Genomic DNA, 12,907 nt, shown 5'->3' with positions numbered 1-12,907 from the left:
TTTGGGGGCTGGGAAGTCTAGGATGAAGGCAGCAGCAAGGCAGCGTCTGGTGAGGTCTCAATTCCTGGTTCACAGAACTCTATTTTTGCAGGGTCCTCAAATGGTGGAATGGACAAGGGAGCTCTCTGCAGCCTTTCTTCTAGGGTCACTAATCCCATTCATGAGGGCTCCCCGCTCACGACCGAATCACCTCCAAAGGGTCCACCTCCTAATACCGCCACATTGAGCATTAGGATTTCAACATATGAATTTGGGGGGGGGGGGGGATTCAAACATTAAGCCTATAACAACCACTGATCCAATTACCTGGGAGTTATGGCTGATTTGTATTCTTCCTTAACCCCCACCTTCACCCGGCCATTTTTACCCCCACACTATTCTACATCCTCAGTATCATTTATTTGTCACTTATTTTCCTTTCCTACTACCACTGCTTGATTTAGCCTAGGTTCTCATAATCTCCCCTCATCACATACCTTTCTAAACTTTCCCTTCTCTTTGGGCCCCCCTCCTGTGTTTTTACGTGCTGCTACACACATTTTTCTAAAGTAAAAGTCCCTTCTCCTTGTCACACTGCACCCTCCCTTGTCACCCCATCATGACTCCCACTTGCTGACAGTAGAGAATATAAAGCTGTCCGCCCGCCGTGCAGTCTCCTGCTCACATGTGTACTTCCGCTGCCACAGCCATATTACATGATCTGTAGTTCTTTAAGCTCTGCAAAACTTTTGTCCTGCCTGGACTAGCCTTCTCTCCACTGCCAAAAGAACCCATTAAGATCCTTTAAGATACAGCTCAGCAGTCATCTCCTCTCTCAAGCTTTTTCCAACCACAACCCTTCCAGCAACCACAAAGAGCTGACTACACCCTCGTCACCCTACAGCCACGATACATACTTATTTTATTTTCTCATGTGTTTGCTGACCATTTCCTCTTCCTAGAAGGAAGTGTCCTTGAGAACAAAGATTGCATCTGATGTATCTTTATAGCCACAGTACCTAATTCAGTTATTGACACGTGGTAGATGTCAAATTTATTGAATGAATAAACAAAACAGTAGATTGAGGTTAGACTCTACAGACAGCATTAGGTAAAAATCCTGGTGTAATCAAATTACTCTTTACATCTCTAAATTGATTCTAAAGGACAGGATCCATGGTTTGTCGATATACCGTATCATCTTTTAGGAGGTCCAACTAAGCCAGTTTTTTGGTTTTTTCCCATCGCTGGAACAAATAATTACATCTTTGTTTGAATTTCAAATGAAGTATTTGGCTTGCATTTCTGGGCCATACTGTAAAAAAAAAGGTGGGGGGCAATTGGAGGGGGGACATGACAACATTGGTGGTGGTAGTACAGATTCTGTGTATTTGAATTTACTTAAGTTAAATGTGTGTAAGAAAAATTCCATCATATCTCTCTTTATTTAGAAAAAAGTAGATACTGGAATAAACTAGAAATCCAACCAAAACAAAGGCTGTCAATAAAGAAGTAGTATTTAAAGGATGGGTCAGCTCTATCATAGGTAAGTAGACTATCCAGATCCAGGATGCCTGAGGAGTGACAAAAACTCTTTCCACTCACAAATATGCACCTAATCAACCTGCCAAGATTCCCGAGGTTCCTACTCATATTGTCACCAATATCCATGGGAGATGGACTACGTAAGTCAGAGATAGCTCATGTGCTTCATCTTAACTTCATTCAGCTTTTAGTGGCTGCCTTGAACACTGAGTTAGAAAGATGGTAAGGCCAAGTGTGGACTCCGAGGGGGAAGAGTGTTCATGTTGGCTGACAAGGGCTGCCGCGCCATCCTAGTATAAGCTGGGACATGTGACTCCTAGAAGACCTGAGCAGAGGAGGACAAGTAGGACGGCCTTGAATTAATTTCTCAGGTTACTTCTGATGGAGCAGTAATCAGAACAGACTCAGCCAAGGATAGCAGTGACTGGGAAACATACAACGCTTGCTAGAACTAGCGTGCTCTTCCCCCTCCCCAAATGAAGCTAGTTGATGACAAAATCGTGGGGACCCAGGAGAGCCAACATGAAATCAGTATACAGGCCCGACACTGGGTGAGTCTATGTTAGCAAATAAGAGCAAAATTGGTTCTGGGAGAAGCAATATGGGAGAAGGAGGCCAGGGGCCAAGAAGACAGAGCAGGGACTGGGCACTGAACACCTCGGGTATAGAGACCATAGCCGCCCTCCTGGGACTGGCTTACGGAGGCGACACGCCAGCCTGGCGAGGAACTGCCTTGACCCTCAAAAGGGGAAAAGCCTTAAGGAAATGAGATTCCATAATAAGAAAGACTTGCTTTTGAGAAGGGAACAGGTGGGTGCACAGAACAGAACCAGTTAAGATCTGCATGGGGTACGTCAGTCTCGGAGGGATAACTAGGAACGAGCATGGAGGTCCTGTGTGAAATGAAGTCGAACTCTACGGGAGGGACACAGAGTGGGAGACAAATGCAGGTAAATGGATTTGATTGGCATAAAAGTCCCTGAATCTACGGCAACCGATTCCATTGTCCAAACTCCTGTGAATAGCAAGGAGACCTAGGAGCCCCTGGGGTTTTCTGCCATTGGAAGGTGTGACATCAAAGAGACATTGATAAAGTAGATGCTGCAGCTGCCAGGAAAATAAAAGGGAAATCAGGTAATTAACAAGTGCTAAAAGACCAGAGCAGAGAAGAAGAAGCTTTTGAAAGAAACTCACCATATTTTTAAATGTGGAGGGAGGAGGGAATTAAGGAAAACACGCGAAAATAGCCTTTGAATCTGGCAGTTCGGCGTGAGGCCAGGGGAAAAGAAAGATTAATCTCAACTTCATTCATCATGCCCATTCTTGTGAGCACCGCTCAAAGGAGATTCGATGAAGGAAAAGGCTGAAACTAGTGGCTAAAATGGACCCTGGGGGATTATCAGCTAACATTCATTAGCATGGCAAAGTGAGAGCTCGTTACTGCACAATAACCAAAGGAGCCGTGCACAGTCTCAAAACCATCTTTCTGTGACAGGTGGACTGTCCCGGCAGCTGTAAGGATCAGTTTTTTGAATCATGTGAGGAGAAAATGTCACGATCCCACAGTAATGATAGAGCAACAAAGGAAAATGATCTCTCTCAGCTATTTTTAAAGGGCTAATGGTGCCCTTTGGCTCTGTCTAGTTCCAGAAATTATACACTCATGATAAGTACCAAGCAGCCCCAAACAAAGGAGCCCTGTTTTCCATTTTTCACCTACTCTTACTCCAATCTGCAGAAGCAAAAATAGAATGCTGTTATAATACTGGTCATTACAGGGAAGATAATGCCTCAGGCAAGAAATCAGTGTGTGGGGGGGGGAACATTACCTTTAGATTATAAAAATCACACTCAGTGGTTTATCCAGCATACACACAAATAAAACCAGACTTGAACAAACTGGCAAGTGGGACTGACCATTTTTAAAACAAAGCATTTTAATGCTACAAATGAATGAAACTTCATGAAAATAGAAATATCCCACGATTTAACCTTCATTTTAATTAAGAGCACCGTCAGCAGGTTAAAAGAAAATTTTTCACTACTCTTTCAGAATAATGATTATGGTTATTGGGTTACTGTAGTAATCTCCTAATTAACAATTTACACTGTGAAAAGCAAAACTGTGAAACGATTTTACAAATTCTTAGGTCCATACGTAAAACAGTTCCTAGGCATTTAGCCATATAGATAAAGGGTAAGAATTGCAAACCCTAACACACACTGTTCTGCTGCCTGCAACCATAGGCATAAGTCAAGAAGATTTCTAGTGAAGCTTTAAATTTAATTTAGGTCAACTAATATTTGAAAAGGGAGACAAGCATACTCAATGGGGGAAAAAAGTTTCTTCAATAAATGAAGATGGGGAAACTGGATATTCACATGCAAAAGAATGAAACTGGGCCCCTATTTTACACAACTCACAAAAATTAACTCGAAATGGATTAAAGATCTAAATATTAAATCTGAAGCCTAGAATAAAATATAGGGAAAGTTCCTTGGCACTCCTCTTGGCAATGATATTTTGGATATGACAGTTAAAGCACAAGCAACAAAAGCAAAACTAAACAAGTGGGACTACACCAAACTAAAAAGGTTCTGCACAGCAAAAGAAACTATCAACAAAATGAAAAGACAACTTACAGAATGGAGAACATATTTGCAAACCATATATCTGTGAAGGGGTTCTTATCCAAAATATATAAGGAACTTGTACAACTCAGTACAAAATAATAATAATAATAATAATAATAATACAATTTCAAAATGGGCAAAAGACATGACTAGACATTTTTCAAAAAAAGACATACAAATGGCCAAACATACATGAAAAGATGTTCAACGTCATTAATCATCACGGAAATGCAAATCAAAACCACCTCACACCTGTCAGAATGGCTTATCAATAAAAGAGACACAAGAGACGTGCTGGTGAGGGTGGGAAGAAAAGGGAACCCTTGTGCACTGTTGGTGGGACTATAAATTGGTGCAGCCACTATGGAAAACAGTATGGAGTCTCCTCAAAAATTTAAAAATAGAACTGCCATATGATCCAGCAATTCCACTTCTAGGTATATATCCAAAGGAAATAAAATAACTACTTCAAACAGATAACTGCTCCGCCATGTTCCGTGCGGTATTATTCACAACAAGCAAGACATGGAAACAACCTAAGTGTCCGTCAACAGATGAATGAATGAAGAAACTGTGGTTTCTATATATACATAATAGAATATTATTCAGCCAAAAAAACAGAAGGAAATCCTGCCATTCGTTGGTGACAACAAGTCAGATACGGAACAACAATTACTGTATGATCTCATTTAAATGTGGAATCTAAAGAAAACTGAGAGTGCGTTGGTGGTTGGGGGTACGGGAGGGGGAGAAATGGGTGAAAGTGATCAAAGGGTAGAAACTTCCAGGTGTAAGATGAGTAAGTCCTAGAGAAATAATGCACAACACAGTGACTACTGTTAACAACACTGTATTGTATACTTGAAAGTTGCTAAGAGAGCAGATCTTAAAAGTTCTCACCACAAAAATAAAAGGTAACTATGTGAGGTGATGGATGTATTAATTAATCTTACTGTGGTAGTCGTTTTGCAGTGTATACATACAGTAAATCACGTGTACACCTTAAATTCACACATGTTGTATGTCAATTATATCTCAGTAAAGCTGAACAAAAATTTTTAAATAAAGTTTTCACAAAGACTTTAGACAAATTCTTTAGGGTTCCAGAAAATTTCACAAATACTGTTGACTAAAACTACTGTCAGAAAAATAAATGGCCAGAATCCAGTGAGATAATATACAGAAAAACATTTGTGAATGATGGCATGCTGTATAGATACAAGATCCCACTGTTTGGGGGAGGGAGTGTCAATATATACATATTATTTATTTAAAATATTTTTTCCAGCTTTGTTGAGTTATAATTAATAATAAAAATTGTATATATTTAAAGTATACAACATGATGGTTTGATATAAGGTATCCACTACTAGCATAGCTTTAAGAGTTCTGGAACATTGGGATTAAAAAAGAAATAGAGAAATGTATATAATGTTATAAACCAATGTTACCTCAATTTTAAAATATAGAGACCTCAGGAAAAGAGGTATGTCCTACAGTCATCTTTAAATAACTAATCCCCCCAACAAATATATATCCTATATTCTCCTAATTAACAAGGAGGAAAAATATGACCATGAAAAATGCACTCAAACTAAGATGTGGTTAGACTCATTACGTAACCATCTTTCTAAAATAAGAAGTATAATAAAAATAAACTCAGTGTAGGGCCGGCCTGGTGGCTCAGGCAGTTAGAGCTCCATGCTCCTAACTCCGAAGGCTGCCAGTTCGATTCCCACATATGGGCCAGTGGGCTCTCAACCACAAGGTTGCCAGTTCAATTCCTCGAGTCCCGCAAGGGATGGTGGGCTCCGCCCCCTGCAACTAAGATGGAACACGGCACCTTGAGCTGAGCTGCCTCCCGGGATGGCTCAGTTGGTTGGAGCGCGTCCTCTCAACCACAAGGTTGCTGGTTGAACTCCCGCAAGGGATGGTGGGCTGTGCCTCCTGCAACTAGAAAACAGCAACTGGACCTGGAGCTGAGCTGCGCCCTCCACAACTAAGACTGAAAGGACAACAACTTGACTTGGAAAAAAGGCCTGGAAGTACACACTGTTCCCCAATAAAGTCCTGTTGCCCTTCCCCAATAAAACCTTAAAAAAAAAATGTGTATACATTTAAAAAAAAAAAATAAGCTCAGTATATTTTCTACAGATTATTTAGATGCCCAAGATGTTTATGTTACATCCTAAAGATTTAAGCTTCCAAATCAAAAAACTAACATTTTGCTTTTCATTTATTTAGAATTGCACTTGCCAAAGAAAAATATTTAAAGCAGTTTACTAGACACATTTAGACATTGAGTAAATTACCTGCACACTATTAACTATAAACGTGATGTTAAGTATAAAAGGCCATGACTCAGAGAGGAAAGGAGGAAGAGGAAGGGGGGCAAAGGTAGGGGAGGAGAGAGACAGAGACAGAGACAGAGAGATGTGTGCTTCTCAGAAGCCCCAGCCATATTGAAATGAGAGGAAGGACAGAGTTTTCCCAGCGTTGGCACTATGGGTGGCGGTTGAGAACAAACATGAAAGCCATGGAATTAACTAGTCTCAAGACTCCCAGTGGAACTCTGGCATACAGTTGCTGTTGGCCCCAGAGCTGACTCAGCCTTCCAGGTGCCGGGAAGGATTTGATTCTTGTCTGCAAACAACCTCCAGTGACCTTGGAAGGTCCGGAAGTGAATCAGGACTCCAGATGCCAGAGCATGCTGATTCCTTTTTAGGAAATTACTTCATGTCAACAGATTAATAGGTTAGAATGTGACCCATCTAAGCGATTTATCCCCTAACTTTAAGTGACAAAAGCAGAATACAAAAGATGTGACTGGTAATGAGAATTGATTATATCTAAACATGAGTATGGACAAGTCTAACAGGAAATATACAAAATAAAAAATTATGCTGAAAACTAACATAAATATTGTATGCCAATTATACTTAATTTTTTTTTTTAAGTTACATTGAGGTCACAGAATAATAAGACTTTTTTTTTTGACTTTGCTATATTCTTTTTGCCATTTCAACGTGATTATAAGGAAAAGTCAATAGACAAATGATAACCTGTGAGAAAATATTTACAACTTACATCCCAAAGAAGAGAGTATATAAAAAGCTCTTAACATTTGAGAAAAAAGACAAAAATCTCTGTAGAAAAAAAGTTTAAAAACCAAGCAGTTCTCTGAAAATGAAAGGCCACTTGCTTAACATGTGAAAAACATGCCTTAACCTCACCTCATAACTGTAAATTAAACTGCATTGAGATATAATTTCTCACATAACACATTGGCCAAAATCCAAAGCTTGACAATACACTCGCCTGGTGATGCTGTGGGGTAATGCACTCTCCTACATTGCTGGTGGGAATAAATTACAGATACATTAATTAACCTTAGACCTAGCAATTTCTCTTCTAGGAACCTATCTTATAGCTAGATCAGCACTAAACAACAGATTCACAGGGTTAGTCATTGCAGAATTGTTCGTAGTAACAAAAGATTGGAAACAACCCAAATGTTCACCAATAAGGAACTGATGGAATAAACTACCCACACAATGGAGTCACGGAAAAAGAATAAGATTTCTAAGTACTGAGAAGGAGTGATTTGAGTGGCTTCCAGTGTATAAGTGAAAAAAATCCACAATGGTATATATGAAATGCTGCCTTTTATATAAGAAAGAAGATAAAATAAGAAAATATATATACACATACACATATGTGTGTGTATTTTTTTATTTTGCTTAATTTTGCAGAAACTCTGGGAAGATTAACCAGAAATTAATGCTAATAGAGTTAGCATAGGGGAGTAGAGAGTGGGGAACTGGGAGAGAAGAGACAGGGATGTAAGCAAGACTTTGCTGAATACAGTAGTCCCCCCCTTATCTGAGGTTTCACTTTCTGGGTTTGCGTTACCCGCAGTCAACCATTTTTTGAAAATATTAAGTAGAAAATTCCAGAAATAAACAATTCATAAGTTGTTGGGGTTTTTTGTTGTTATTGTTGTTGTTGTTAATACTTTCAGAAATACTTGTACTTAGCATTCTCTTAACGTCTAGCCATATAGGTAAGTTTCTCTTATAACAGCTCAAAAAGCTGGGCAGGAGAAGGAAATCTCTAGGAAAAACAGATCATTTTAAAACTTGGTTATTTAAGAAACAGACACGGTACCAACCCTCCACACGCCCCCAACCCAAATCCATCAGAGGGCATGCTAGGATTACCATTTCAAACACTGACTCATCAAACAAATGGAATAACAGCACTGTTACAGCGTTTGAGTCTGGTTAAATCACAAACCATATTACTTATTGGAAAGACAATCTCCAAGACCTGGGAGAGTGAAGCTCATAGCTTCGGCAAGCATCAACAAACAGTCCATGTCACTTGCTTTAATTTTCTCCAAGACTTCTCATGAAGGATGTTACCAGGGGGCATCCATGGAACAGTAACATACATATCTGAGGACAGCAAGTAAGGACAGTTTCTACAGCCTCATCAGGCAGATTTATACAATGTCCCACATGAATCTCCTCTATTTCTCGGCACAAGGTCCACTAACAAGTGCAACCACACCATTGTCAGATACCTGAGTAGATGAAAAATCAACAGACGGCAAAAATAAGCAGTTTTCTCCTAATACATGTAAGGACACAGCAGTAATACCTAACTATGCAGCCACCTAAATCTATGACCTTTAATAGCTGGCAATTGCGTGCAAGAGCAAGGACTCGTTTATTCGTGAGACTGCAGCATCTTTTCAAAGAAGCTGCATGCAGATATGAACAAGATGAAGCCACAGCTTTTGTTCCTTTTGTAGTTATGGAAATTCTGTTTTCTTTTGAGAAATTTAAATTTAATTTGTTTAGTTTTCTGCAGTTACACAGGTACAGGAGAGCAGTATCTGAAATACCACAGCTCTGTAGATCTACAGTTTGGTCTTCAGGATGTAAAATTACAATAACCCGGGACCAGTGGGGATAGAATGCAATGGACTCAAATCAATGGAGGCACCGGAAGTGGAGGCAAATTACTGTGGATCCCACTTCTCTGACACCATGTAACGTTAATCAATTTTGACCAAGAACTCACTTATATTTGAATCTATTATCTGCCCCTGCTGGCTCATTATTTGAATCAGTCTTTCTTTTATGTTGGGAGACAAAGGCTTATGTCTGTGATATATCTGGAAATATTCTTCACGAAGCACCAAAGGCATAGATCCAGGAGCTGATAGGCCAGCTGCTGGGGGGGACATCACAGCTGTTCTTGGGTCTCGGGAGACTCCTCCTAGGTCCCAGGTTCATGAGAACCAGGCCAGAGACCATCCTTCAACTCCCACCCCTCATATAACCCGTAAGTTTTAAACTGTGTGCCATTCTGAGTAGTCTGATGAAATCTCCGGCTGTCCCACCCCATCCCACCTGGGACGTAAACCATCCCTTTGTGCAGCGGTCTCCATGCTGTAGACACTCCCCTCCCACTAATCATTTAGCAACCGTTTGGGTTATTAGATTGACTTTGGTCATTAGAGTGATTGTGGTACCACAGTGCTTGTGTCCAAGTCACCCTTGTTTTACTTAATAATGGCCTCAAAGCATAAGAGAGGTGATGCTGGCAATTCGGATCTGCCAAAGAGAAGCTGTAAAGTGCATCCATTAAGTGAAAAGGTGAATATGGCACAGTAAGATATTTTGAGAGAGAGCCCACATTCACATAACTTTTATTACAGTGTATTGTTATAACTGTTCTATTTTATGATTAGTTATTGCTGGTAAACTCTTACTGTGCCTAATTTATAAATTAAACTTTATCATCGGTATGTATGTACAGAAAAAAGCATAGTATAGATGGCGTTCGGTACTATCCACGGTTTCAGGCACCCACTGGAAAGTCCTGGAAAATATCCCCCAAGGATAAGGGGGACTGCTGTATACCTTTTTGATTTTTGACTCATAAAAATGTTTTAAATGTTTAAGGAATAGATTAAATTAAATCAAAAAAGGGAAAGCAATCCTAAAATTGAGACGAAATAGAAACAAACAGTTCTACATCAAATGAGTACCACACTGACATAAAGCAAAAAATTATATCAGGTGACTTTTGAATATGTATTTGCACTCTACATTTCCTGGTGGGATACAGGAACACTAAAAGAACCATGCAAAACATCCTCAAAATTTACTGCCTCTTCTCTGTCTGCCCTCTGTATGTTGCTTATAAGGGCACTTGTCATTGGATTTGGGACTCACTTAGATAATCCAAGATGATCTCATTTCAAGTTCCTAATTTAATCACATATGCAAAGACCTTTTTTGCAAACAAAGTTAACATTAACAATTCCAGGAATTAGGACATGAATATATCATTATGGGAGCTCATTTAGCCCACTGTAGTCTGTCCTCAGACGACCAAAAATTCACATCCATTCCACATACAAAATACACTCAACCCATCTTAACATCCCCCAAAACTCAACTCTAAGTCCAAAACATCTTCTAAGTGTCAACTCAAAAGTCCCAAGTTTTATTTGCCTAATCATCTAAATCAGGTATGGCTAAGACTCTGGGTATGAGCCATCCTGGGGCAAAATTCTTCTCCATCTGTGCACCTATGAAATGAATAAACAAATTATCTGCTTCCAAAAACAGTGGTGGAACAAGCACAGGATAAGAGTTATGGAGGTTCCCATTCCAAAAAGGAGAACGTAGAAGAAACAAAAGGGGGGTAATTGGTCCCCAGCAAGTTTGAAATCCAGCAGCGTAAATTCCACTAGGTTTCTAAGCTGAGGAGTAATCCCCTGTGTCTCGCAGCTCTGCAGGCCTTATGTCCACTGCCCTCTGCTTCTGTGCCTGTGGCCCCATTCTCTGAGCCCAAGGCTCTGCCATTGGAGTCTTTCTTCCTTTTTCTTGAGGGTAGCACGTGTTTGCAGTGAACTCGCTCTGAGTCAATTTCCTGCCTGCAGCATGTTAGAAATCCAACAGCCTTCGTCCATTTAGTCCAGCCTCTGTCAACTTTCAGTTCAAGCTGGCCATGTTCCTGCTGATATAATATTCTCAAAACCTTGTGAGCCTCCTATGTGCGTCATGGAACACCACACCGTTAGACGAGAGGGTCCTCCATAGATGCTTCCTGGATAACCTCATCTCTATTCTCGACTTCTACTGAGATGGTTGACTGAATCCGTAAGTCACACCTAATCTTTTCTGCAAAACATTGTCCAGCCAGCCAAGGTTGCAGAAAGCAACATCAATTTACAAAAATCAACTACATTTACACCACCAATAACTGGAAATTGAAATTTGAAAGTAACATTTACAATAGCATCAAAATATTAGCTATTTAGGGATAAATCTAACAAAAGGTTTATCTGTACACTGATAACCACAAATAATACAGAGAGAAATTCAAGAAGACCTAAATAAACGAAGAGATATACCACAGGTCCAAAGACCCCCAAAGATGTTGATTCTCCCCAAATTGACCTATGGATTTAAAGTAATCCCAATGAAAACCTTAGCAGGATTTTGTGTAGAAAATGACAATCTGATTCTAACATTCATATAGAAATGCAAAGGACACAAAATAGCCAAAGGACTTTGAAAAAGAACATCACCAAAAACTGCAGTGTGTGACCTCATTTCAACACTAATTAAGACAGTGACAGTGTGGTACGCGCATAACATTGACAAATAGATCACCAGACAGAGGGGAGGGCCCAGAAATAGACTCACACTTACGTGAACAACTGATTTTCAACAAAGATGTAAAAGTCATGCAGTGGAGATATGATAGCCTTTCTCTTTTTTTTTTTTTCTTTTTTCTTTTTCTTTTTTTTTAATTTTATTGGGGAACAGTGTGTTTCTCCAGGGCCCATCAGATCCAAGTCGTTGTTCTTCAGTCTGGTTGTGGAGGGTGCAGCTCACTGGCCCATGTGGGAATCGAACCAGCAACCCTACTGCTCAGAGCTCCTGCTCTAACCAACTGAGCCATCCGGCCGCCCCGCCTTTCTCCTTTTTTAACAAAATTTTAAAAAATTTAAATACTAAGGATGGAAATAAAAAGCTTAAAATGGTAAGTTTTATTTACCACAAATCATTTTTAATGGAAATAATAGATAGATATGGAGCAAATATGACAAACTACTGACAATTGTTGAAGATAGTTGGTTGACGTATGAGTCCTCATTACACTCTTTCAACTTTTTGTATATTAGAAACATCCCCATAATAAATAAGCTTTTAGAAAAGAAAAGCAAAAATATTGACAATAAGGGAAAAAGAGGGAAGAAAGGAGAAGGAATCAAAGCAAGAAAGAGGAGGAAAGAGGGAAAGAGAAGGAAAAGGAGAAAAGTCCCTCTGTTTGCAAGACTGAGATTCCTCCTGTGCAGACTCCCTTGTACTCACTGGAGAGCAGACTGTCTGCAGCTCACACGTGTGGAAGCGACGCAAACATCCAGGCAAAAGCATCTCAGTGTAGGCCCACAGCGAAAGGCTGAGCAAGTGTTGCCCTGCACAAAGCACCACATAGGAGACACTGAGGATTTATATATATGGATTATTACAATTTTCCGAAAGAGAGAATCTATGAGCTCACAGGGGCCCAGTAAGGTAGGGTGACATTCAGAGAAAAGGAAACGGATAAATATGCAGGTCCTAAAGGGTTAGAGCTTGGACTAGAATACTATATAGTGTTGCTTTAGTTCACAAAGCCACTTTGTGCTTAATCACAACAAAAAGAATTTCATACGGAA

The 12,907-nt window shown here is 39.9% G+C and overlaps 1 pseudogene; it reads right to left on the bottom strand.

Annotated features, from left to right (window-relative positions):
• Positions 1 to 8,546: 8,546 nt before the first annotated feature.
• LOC109444044 (protein AMN1 homolog) lies at positions 8,547 to 12,623 on the bottom strand (annotated as a pseudogene).
• Between the last annotated feature and the right edge of the window lie 284 nt (positions 12,624 to 12,907).

Source organism: Rhinolophus sinicus, linkage group LG14 (genome assembly GCF_036562045.2).
Source record: "Rhinolophus sinicus isolate RSC01 linkage group LG14, ASM3656204v1, whole genome shotgun sequence".
In the NCBI taxonomy this organism is placed as follows: domain Eukaryota; kingdom Metazoa; phylum Chordata; class Mammalia; order Chiroptera; family Rhinolophidae; genus Rhinolophus; species Rhinolophus sinicus.
Note: the sequence above shows the minus strand (reverse complement) of the source record. Positions and strands in the feature narration are given on the sequence as shown.